Source organism: Jaculus jaculus, chromosome 15 (assembly GCF_020740685.1).
Source record: "Jaculus jaculus isolate mJacJac1 chromosome 15, mJacJac1.mat.Y.cur, whole genome shotgun sequence".
Lineage (NCBI taxonomy): Eukaryota > Metazoa > Chordata > Mammalia > Rodentia > Dipodidae > Jaculus > Jaculus jaculus.
In genome coordinates, this window is record NC_059116.1 from 49,840,041 (window position 1) to 49,847,445 (window position 7,405).

The window sequence follows — 7,405 nt, forward strand, 5'->3', positions numbered from 1 at the left end:
GACTGGGACTCTGAGGTCAGAGAACTAACAATAATAAAAATAGCCCAAGATAAGGTATATAAACTCTGAACCACCAATAAATAGGGTCCAGGGCTGGAGAGATGGCTTACCGGTTAAGGTGCTTGCCTGCAAAGCCAAAGGATCCAGGTTCAATTTACCAAGACCCACATAAGCCAGAGGCACAACAAGGTGGCACATATGTCTGGAATTCATTTCTAGTGGCTAGAGGCCCTAGCATGCCCATTCTCTCTCTCTCTCTTTCTCTCCTTAAAAAAAAAAAAAAAAAAAAGCCAGGCCCCGGCTTTGGAAGAGATTCCCTTGGGTCCATGATGGCATGAAAATAAACTGATTCTCCACTCAGTTTCTGTGCCAGTTCTGTGAGCCTCAGCTTCCCATACAAGCTTGGTTCATTTGGCCTGGGAAAATCCTATGTGCCCTGTGCCTGCAGATCAGGCTGGCCCTTTGTGCCACCATCACTGCAGAGCTCAGCTATAGCCAATGGCATGAGGACACCTGTTAGGCACCACCTGGCCTCTTTGCTCAGGATCCAGACTCTTTGGTCCATGGCCTGTGCTATCAGACCATTCTCTGTCTGGTGAGAGCTAATGAGGAAAGTGAACAAATCATCGGACTACAGAAATCCAGTAAGACACCCCACAGTGCTCAGTTAGACCCATCAAGTTGATAAAGAGAGAGATTGATTACCTCTCTGCAGTGATTGTGACTGCTCTGCTCTTAAATTCAAAACTACTCAATATTGAGTTTGAAAGAAAATTTCTAATAATGTTCTAAGCTGCTTTCATACTTTTAAAAATGTGTTTCAATGCTTGCTTCGGCAGCACATACACTAAACTTGGAATGATACAGAGAATATTAACATGATCCTGCACAAAAATGACACACAAATTTGTGAGGCATTCCATATTTTTAAAAACATGTGTTTCAGCCAGGTGTGGTGGTGCATGCCTTTAATCCCAGCATTTGGGAGGCAGAGGTAGGAGGATTGCCATGAGTTTGAGGCCACCCTGAGACCACATAGTTAATTCCAGGTCAGCCTGGACCAGAGTGAGACCCTACTTTGAATAACCAAAAAAAAAAAAAAAAAGAAAAAGAAAAAAAGAAAAAAAAAGTGTGTTTCATAAAAATTTTAAGAGGTTCCAAAATCAACAAATGGTAAAATCTACATTCATAACCCCATGAAGGAGGGTACTCAGTGGATAGAAATATAAAACAAGATAAGATAAGGGAATGGAACAAACATGCAATCCGTTTATACAGTAAAAATGTTTTTTAATATTTTATTTATTTTATTATTTATTTATGAGGGAGGGAGGGAGGGAGAGAAAGAGAGAATAGGCATGCCAGGGCTTTAAGCCATTGCAAATGAACTTCAGATGCATGCACCCTCTTGTGCATCTGGCTTACATGAGCTCTAGGGAATCAAACCTGGGTCCCTTGGCTTTGAAGGCAAATGCCTTAACCACTAAGCAGTCTCTCCAGCCCCTAAAAATGGTTTTTAATGAAAGTTATTATTGGCAATTATGAAATGAACTGGGTAAAAGGATAAATTGGAAAAAAAAACTTTAAATGTTTGGTTAAAAAGAGAAGGAGAGAGATTGTTACAGAGTGGTTACATAGATTATAAAGTAAAAGCATGTGAATAAAAAACAGAGTTTAAAAATTTAAAGACATAGATAGGACATACAGAAAAGAACAAACTTAAACAGTAACAAGAGTTTAGAGAGTGCATAAATTGGCTGGGCGTGGTGGCACATGCCTTTAATCCCAGCACTTGGGAGTCAGAGGCAGGAGGATCACCATGAGTTCAAGGCCACCCTGAGAATACAGAGTGAATTCCAGGTCAGCTTGAGCGAGAGTGAGACCCTGCTTCAAAAAAACCACAAAAAAAAAAAAAGCTATTATTTAGCTATTGTGACTTGGTTCTTAGGAGAACTGAAGAAGCTCCCCATGTCCTAGGAAACCATGCTATATACAAATAATGTTGGTATAGTTTGTATCATATTGCTTTGTGTTAAACTATAAAATACTTTAGTGATTTAAGGTTCTTGATTACATGTTCCCTGCCCTAGAATACAGCCTCATGCTCAAATGATCTTCACTGAAGAAAAGTGATTTTAAACTCTGCTGTTCTGCTTCTAGCTCATTGGGGTAATTGGTACCCATATAGGTATACAGACTAGCCAAAGTGGTTTTCAAATATGGATGCCAAGATTTATACTGTCTTGTCTTTTTTTGACATACAATTTCGAGTTTAAATCCATAAAGTTGTTGGTAAAATACTGTTTTCAGGATTGCTAACTTGTTCTGCCTGAACTTACAATTGACATACTTAAAGGATAAAATGTGTCTGCTTTCTATAGTACAGATATGGCTTACACTGTCACATGACAACTAAACTTTAATGTTAATCAGAATGGTATTAAGCTTTTGTGTCATTCGCTAATCAGATCTGTTTTGTTAGCTAGATATGTTCTGTACTTTAACTGAGTCTGTTTTGCTAATCCGATGTGTACAGTCTCTCTGAGTGAGTGATAACCGTATGTAGAAGCCAAAGCCAATTGGAAACATCAGAGTGAAGAAGGACAACCAATATTTTGGTTCCTGTTCCCAGGTCAAAAGGAGAAGATGAGACTCTTGGTAGCTTCTAGCCTCTGGTAAGCTACCTGTCTTCTATCAGGGAGGACCTGGAGACCTAGGAATGGACTCCTTGTCAATGTATCTGAGAGTCACATCAGAGGAACATCAGTCCTCCAGGCTTCCCAAAAGAGGTCAGCATGGCCTTGACTTATCCTAGCAGATGATGATGCTGAGAATCATAGAGCTCTTCACAGATCCCTAAGAGTCTCCTACAGAGCCATTATTGACCCCTACAAATAATACATTTTGCTTGCCTGCCTGCATGTTCTTAAACACCCAGTTAAAAAAAAAATATATATGACTAGGGCTGGAGAGATGGCTTAGAGTTTAAGGTGCTTGCCTATGAAACCTAAGGAACCAGGTTCAATTCCCCAGTACCCATGTAAGCCAGATGCACAAGGTGGTAGTGCATGCAATTGGAGTTCATTAAACACACGCACACATAAAATATGACCAGAAAATATTACAGTACAACAAAGATTCAGAGTAATAGGCTTTTCTGTCTGACACTTGCTTACAATACTAAGCTTTTATATTAACTCATGTCTTCTTCTGCCTCTGCCTGACACCTGTAAGTCAGCCCATGTTTGCCTTTGGCAACTGGCTTCTGTTGCATTTAGATACCTAGCCAAACCCCTCTATAAGATCACAAAGGGAGGAGAAACAACACAACAAAAACCATTTGAATGGGACCACAGCAACAGGAAACATTTTTAACTCTAAGAAGGCCTTATTAAAGGCATCTGCTTTGGGACTTCATGCTATAAATGGGAAATTCAATTTGTTTGTTTATGAAAAAGAACGGAATGATACTATGAGTCCTGACCCAAAGGTTTGGGCTCTGGAAGTGATCAATAGCCTATCTGTCTAAACAGTTGTACTTATATAAGAACACTAGGAACTACTGTTCTCCTATTAGAAAAAGCTGATAAACTGAGTATGTGTCAAAGGCTAAATGCCAAAGTTCCACATGCTGTGGTTACCTTGATGGATAGAAAAGGAAGTCACCCAAGTACTCGCCAAGGCACTAAGAGCAAAATGGAACCTGCACAAAGCCTACCAACCTTAGAGCTAAGGGGAAACTGAGTGCACAAACCAGCCTATAAAATAAGTCTTAAGTAAATTCTGTCAGGGGACCCAGTTACCCTGGACTGCTGCCTCCTATGGTACTTCTGAGAGTAAGATGCTGTCCCCAAGCTGACATCAAACTCTTGCCATGTGCAACTCTGTTTGGCAGAACCCCTCCTCTAATAAAGATCCCAGGAGAAAGGCAGGAAATGAAATTTTTGGGAAACCATACTCAGCAACAGCTCTTAGCCAGCACTATAGCTCAGATTCATAGGGGGATGCTAAAGAGACTTTTTTAAACCTTTACTGTACACTCACAAACCAGTACACTTTATGTGTGTGAAGGATTGGCATAAAAAACTCCTCAAGTAAGCCGGGCGTGGTGGCGCACACCTTTAATCCCAGCACTTGGGAGGCAGGAGGATCACCATCAGTTTGAGGCCACCCTGAGGCTACATAGTGAATTCCAGGTCAGCCTGAGCTACAGTGAGACCCTACCTTGAAAAAAAAACTCCTCAAGTACAACTGAAAGGGACCCTATACTGTGCTTTTAACCACTCCCACAGCTATAAAAGTTACAGGTTTAAAGGCCCAGATTTATCACTCCAGAGTGAATACAGGTGGCATAAGAAACAGGGAGAACACTTCAAGATATAGGTGTAGGAGGAGACTTCCTGAATAAGACTCCAGTAGCACACAAGAAATTAGATCAACACTTAATCAACTGGGACCTCTTGAAACTAAAATTTACTGCACAGACAAGCAAACCATCAATACAGTTAATAGACAACCCACAGGGCAGGAGAAAATCTTCACCAGCTATATACCTCTGACAAAGATCTAATATCTAGACCCTACAAAGAACTGAGAAAGCTAAACAACAAGGACTTCTGGGTAAGATGGTATTATAGTAGCAATGCTAAAGTAGCATGGAGAGGGAATGATAAGCAGAAAAAGAGCAAAATACACTCTTCTACCAAAAGTGAAGGTGTATAAGGAATTATTAACCATAGCAAACAAATAGGAGAAACCCAGAGCTTCTACCAAGCAGAAAAACAAGCCAGGAACTGCTTCCACCCTGGCACCAGCAGCCCCGATCTGCACACTGGCCCAGCCACAGACAGACACAGAAACCAGGTGAAGGATTTTTCACTTACACCAGCTTCCTAGCAAAGTCAAGTAAACCCAAGTGGAAGACAGCAAGGACCAGCTGAGCAGCTGCTGAAAGAGAACACAAATGAGACCAGCTGAACAGCTCCGGTACAACTCCAGGGACCTGCACAGCCCCCCTTCTCCCAACTGCCAGTGCCATGAACCACCAGAGAACTCATCCACACCCCTGCCACACAGCATCCAGCACAGCAGACCAGAACACCAGATCCAGTGGCCCAAGCAGCCTAAGTGAAGGCATAGCACAACAGAGAGGGACCAAGATGGCAATGACCTCTGGGATAATGCAAAAGGCACCATAGTGCTGAGAAGAAGTGACAGAGGAGTGTTTAGCACTGAACATCTCTATCACACCCTCCAAGGCTCAGTGTACATTGCAGAAGAGGTGGTGGAAAGAAGGTAAGAGCCAAAGGAAGGGTAGGACTGCTTACAATACAATCTTCCAGACACAAAATGGCCTCGATATCCATGACCTCCCAATGCCTGGTACTACCTACATAAGACCTTCATAATAGGGGGAAAAGATGATGCATCAAAATAAAAGAGAGACTAATTGAAAGGAGAGGGAATATGGAGAGTGGATTTGTGAAGTGGAGGAGAGGGAATTGCCATGGTTTATTGTCTATAATTATGTTAAGTTTTCAATAAAATTTTTAAAAATAGATTTACCATATGGCCCAGTTATACCACCTCTTGGTATATATTCTAAGGACTCTACTCACTACCTTAAGGATACTTGCTCACCCATTTTTATTGCTGCTCTATTCACAATAGCTAGGAAATGGAACCAGCCTAGATGTCCCTTAGCTGATAAATGGATAATGAAGATGTAGTACACTTATACAGTTGAGTTCTATTCAGCAGTAAAGAAAAAATGAAATTTGCAGGGAAATGGATGAATCTGGAAAGGATTATACTTAGTGAGGTAATCCAGGTCCAGAAAGCCATATGCTGTATGCCCTTTCTCATACATGGCAAATGTTTAGATTTGCATGTATGTTGGAGTAAAAGTCAAAAGCAGAGGCCAGTGAACTAGAAAGGAGCTGTAAGGGGAGGGCATACAGAGGAGGACTTAAGGGGAGGGTATTATGTATATGTAAGTAGTTGAATAGATTACTAGGGGTGCAATGCCCTAAGTGAGGTCAGGAGAAAAGAACTGAATAAAGGAAGGGTGGGAGAAGGGTTAATCAAAATTTAAGTTTTTATGAATAAGTTATATGGAAACCTACTTCATTGGATATTGGGCACCCAGAAGCCATAGTTTGTTACCAGAAAAATTTTAGTCCCAGGGCTGGGATACCCTCCAGTGAGTTGTTACCAGGGAGGTCCCTGATGCTCCCAAAACATTACAGGCTGTGGCTGAAATTCCTTGTTTCTCACCAGAACTAGATAGTAAGACTCTATTGTTGAAGATTTCACATGCTTTGGCTGCAAGGTCACTGAGAAATCAAGCTGGGAGCTGAGCTAGCTGAAAACCTCCTCTCTGTAGACCAGCTGACAGTAAGTTGGAAAAAGCTACACCACATGCAGCCCTGTGGGAGAGAGAAGTCATCAGTTGTGATAAACAGTAGTGGACATTGCAAGCCTTAAGACTTTCCAACTAGGCCAAATGTGCCAACTGGTGCAAGTGGCATATCTGTTATGGCAGAAACCAAAAGTTCTCTAATTGGAATGGAGGGTTGCTCCACAGGAGAGAATACATGCCTGGAACTGAAAACTTGGCCAATATCCTATGGCTGTGGAGGCCATGAGCCCTAGGGAATAATGCCTGCTATTGTCTGGCTAAATGCATATATTACTCCCACCAAACTGCCTGTAAGCACCTTTCTTAATGTTCATATCCATGTATTAACGCCCCTCTCACTTTTGATTAGAGGAGTGTCACTTTTTCAGACCACTGGGATAACTCAAAAGGCATTATAAGGCTTGTGAGATGGCTCAACTATTAAGATGTTTGCCTGTGAAACCTAAGAACCTATATTTTATTTCCCAGGACTCATGTCAGCCAGAGGCACAAGGTGGCACATACGTCTGCAGTTTGTTAGCACTGTCCGGGAGCCCTAACATGCCCATTGTCTCTCTCTTTCTTTCTCCCTTTTTCTCACTATTTCTCCCTCTCATAAACAAATGAATAATATCTTTTAAAAAGTCATCATAGTGCTGAGAAGAAATGACAGAGGCATGTTCACCACTGAGACATCCCTATCATACCTTGCAAGACTCGGTTCGTTACAGAAAGAGGTGGCTGTAAGAATATAAGAGCCAAAGGAAAGGTAGGACTGATTGCATTGCAATCTTCTAGGCACAAAATGGCCTTGGTACCTTTGACCTCCTAGTGCATTACCCACTCAAGACCTTCATTATAGAAAGAAAAGATGATGTCATCAAAATAAAAAAAGAGACTAACTGAAAGGAGGGGGGAGTATAATGCATGGTGGATTTGTGAGGAGGAAAGTGGGGTTGAAGAAGGAATTATCATGGATTATTGTCTCTCTCTGTATATGGAAGC

At 41.5% G+C, this 7,405-nt stretch overlaps 1 non-coding gene across 1 annotated transcript; it reads left to right on the forward strand.

Annotated features, from left to right (window-relative positions):
- Positions 1–823: 823 nt before the first annotated feature.
- Positions 824–929, forward strand: LOC123455173. The gene has a single exon (XR_006633729.1). It is a non-coding gene; the product is annotated as a U6 spliceosomal RNA (small nuclear RNA).
- The last annotated feature ends 6,476 nt before the right edge of the window (positions 930–7,405 follow it).